Raw genomic sequence first — 3,756 nt, forward strand, 5'->3', positions numbered from 1 at the left:
CAGCAGAATATTACACTCAAGGCTATTTTGTCTCAATGAGTCACTAAAAAGAGGAGTCCAGAGATTCTTGCGCAGCCCAAACACCTCTGTAAACAGGGACCTTTTCCTGAAATTTACACCCCCAGTTCTGCATCCATCACTTTGCTGGAAATATCACAGTTCAGCAGAGCACTTAATAGCAGATCCCATATTTGTGGGAGGCAGGCAGATTAAAGGCAGCTGGTCTGCCTGTCCCCCACACACATCACAAACACTTGGAAAATTGCATTTAGAACTTGAGGTCATTTTTAAACAGTAATGGGGTGAACTGGGATTAACAGGAGATATAACTAAACAAATGGTGGATTACAGTGGCTGAAACCATATATACACTTTCTTGAAAGTTAAACTCAGTGGAATCAGTGGAACTTACTTTCAATAAGCATGTTTAGGATCAGGTATTCAGCAGACATAATATGCTGCTTGAGCTGTATTCTAGCATTGCAGGGGGTTGGACTAGATGACCCTCAGGGTCCCATCCAACCCTACAATTCATGATTCTATTAATAAAAACCACTGACATCTCCAGTCTGTCAGTATTTTGCAGGGATTCAAACATGTATTGGGAAACTGGCATTTGTGCAATTAAAGTGGATTAAAGCACTCTGTTACCCTAGTGTAATAAATCCAGTCTTTTTTTTAAAAAAACTTTTTGCAGGTAGGAAAGTGACAGTGAAACGTACTGTAAAGAGCTCCTGGGTATAGCGTAATAGTAGCCTATGCTAGCATGAACCTGCAATTTTAATGTCATGTTCTTACCATAGGGGTTTCTGCATAGTCATAGCACAGGAAGAATTTTCTTCCAGATCTCACTTTTCCCTTTGAACTTGGACCTGTGCAGTTTTCTTTCCTTTAGAAAAGAGTTTCTCTTTCTCTCTCTCTCTTTCTTAATACACACAAGAATACGTGCACAACCTGTTCCCTTCATGTGCCACCTGCTTAGTTACTTGAGAGCTGACAATTATCTTCTCTCACAGCTGAGCTGTACCAAATGTTTCCTAATACTCAAAAACTTGTAAGGATTGTAGGAGAGAGGGAAGGAGGGAGGCAGGCAGGCAGTTGAAGAAGACCTCAGGGTTTACTCCAGGTGAACCGCCACCCTCTTCACCCACAGAGCCACCTATCACCAATTGCTCTGTGGGAAGGATCCTGATAATTGGTATACACATGTCAATATCAATTATTGCAGTTTTCAAATGTTTCTGACATTATTTGTAAGCTGCCTCAGAAAGATTTGTAACCTGAATAGTGGAGTATAAATGACTGTAAATCAGGCAGGGGCTACTTCAGGCCAGACATGGCCTTCCAGCAGTGGTGGCTGATGCCCAATAGGAGCAGAAGTCAAGGAACCCAACAGTAGGTGAAGCCAATGACAGGATACAGGAGCCCTGAGAAAGGAATGTCTTGGCAACCTAAGTAGACAGGAGGGAGTCAACCCAGATTTCCTTTCTGTGCCAAATGGCCATGTGACCCAGCTTCCCATGAGTCCCTTCCTCCTGTGGCTGCTCCCTCCTTCAGCTGCCATGTCTCTTTCTCCTCAGCCGCCATGTCCTGTTGTGACATCACAGGAAGTCCAGAGCCAATGGCAACAGCTGGAGAAGCACCTGAACAGCATCCTAGTATTCATCTTGTGGGGGGTTGGGGAAGGTATAATGAACAGTGTATTTAGAAAGACATTTCTTTAGAAATAGAAGCTGGCTGGCTTAAGCCCTGTGGTTCTCTTCATTACTTCCACAGGTGGCCTCGAGAAAAGCCTTCCCATCTTCAGGCATCCTGGAAAGCAAACACAGGCACAGTGAGAGGGATGGCTACTATCCAACAGACATCTTCACTGGCTTCTGACTAGCAGCTTCACCCCTAGCCTCAGCCTGCCTGCTTCCACCGGCTTCCACCCATGAATGTCCACAGGCTCATCCATTTATCTTGTGCCTGCAGGGTGACCTCCACCGCCCCCTGAACAAACCCAGACACACACCATTTGCTTTTTTTTTAAAATATATTTTATTAATTTTCCATACATTCATACCACATTTACAGTTTACAATAAATTTTCCAATTTTTTGACTTCCTTCAGCTTCTCTGCCAATCATTCAAATTCTGATTTTTTAGATACACATTTCCAAATTTTAATATTACCTTTATGCTTACCCCCCTTATATTTTGCTTTTTTGCAATATTTCTTGTTCTGTTACAGAGCTTCTTTAAATGCCACTAACGTTATTTCATTATCACTTATACATTCCCAATAATCTGCTAATTTTTTCCAGTCCTCGATGAATCTTTGATCTCGTTGGTATCTGATCTTCCCAGTCAGTTTCTCAAGTTCTGCATAGTCCATCAGCTTAGTTCTCCATTCCTCCAACGTTGGTATTTGTTCTTCTTTCCAATTCTGGGCCAGTAATATTCTTGCCGCTGTCACTGCATATTGGAAAATTTTATAATCCTTTCTATTTATTTCATTACCAACAATTCCTAAGAGAAAGGCCTCTGGTTTCTTAACAAATGTATATTTCAACATTTTTTTCAGCTCATTATATATCAACTCCCAGAAGCTTTGACCACATTCAAAACCTCCCAGTCACGCACACAGACACACACAGGCTGCCGTCCACGAAGAACGCCAACAGACACATTCGCTCGTCAGCCACTCTCAGTTCAATTCGCAAATATCCACACAGTTCATATCAACCAGCTTCTGAAGTTAAATTCCAACCCGCTTACATGTGCAAGCAACAACCTGCTTCAGTTTTGTGCCACCCACTAGCTTCCAAATGTGAACTCCACCAGCTTCCACCCACCAACATCTGCCAGCTTCCACTAAGTCCATCGCCAGGCTCCAGACAGCTTCCAACCATGGGTATCGGCCCCCTCCATGCTGCAATCCCACTCAGCAAGTAAACTTGCTTTCTATCACTCCATAGCAACTTGCTGCTGGATGATCTCCTCATTCTGTCTGTTAATTCCATGTGAAATCCAGGAGTCCTGAATGCCACAGCTGTTACCTGCTGTGATCCATTAGGGAAGGGAGAAAGCCTTTCCCCTTGGACCATGTTTATGTCCACTCGGTTGCCATGTGCTTTTGTGACATCACAGGCAGTCCACAGCCAATGGCAACAGCTGGGGAGGCATCATTGATGCCTCCTCAGACCACACAATTGTGGGTGCAGCTGGGAAGTAATTTGTTCTTTTGCTTGGTTATTTTTAAAATGTTGTTGTTGTTGTTGCTGCTGCTGCTGCTGTTGTTTTTATTTATTATTACTGTTGAAGCCACATTTACATTCATTGTCCTGCCCACTTTTGCCTCTGACCCTACCCCACTGGCATGTGCCCCCTTCCCCAAGAAGATTTTCCAAAAGAGAACACAGTCCTCTGGCTGAAAGAGACTCCTCAGCCCTGTTTATGTCAATAGAAACAGGCAGGAAATAATGGTCTGCCATAGGTGACTAATCTCCCCAGATTAGGAAACGTCATTCTCAGATTGTCAAAACCTAACAAGGTACATAAAGTGCAATCTTCATGTTAATGAGGGGTATTTTGTCACATGCAATTCAGTGCCATAAAGTTTCTCATCTTGCGTCTGCTAATTCTACAGAGGAGGAGGAGGACGCTAAGGGGTGGAAAGGGAATGGGGCATTCCTATTTGTGCGGACGTGTCTTTGTGCACGAATGCTGGCAGAGGACAATAACCATGGCTCATGATTTCAGATGTGTGCTGCT

General features: G+C 43.5%; 1 long non-coding RNA gene across 1 annotated transcript; it reads right to left on the reverse strand.

Annotated features, from left to right (window-relative positions):
* Positions 1-1,682: 1,682 nt before the first annotated feature.
* LOC310757697 lies at positions 1,683-3,251 on the reverse strand. Its single transcript, XR_014545425.1, has 2 exons — positions 2,761-3,251; positions 1,683-1,812 (listed from the first exon to the last, which is right to left on the reverse strand). It is a non-coding gene; the product is annotated as an uncharacterized lncRNA (long non-coding RNA).
* Between the last annotated feature and the right edge of the window lie 505 nt (positions 3,252-3,756).

This window comes from Podarcis filfolensis (genome assembly GCF_964270895.1).
Source record: "Podarcis filfolensis genome assembly, chromosome: 2".
NCBI lineage: Eukaryota > Metazoa > Chordata > Lepidosauria > Squamata > Lacertidae > Podarcis > Podarcis filfolensis.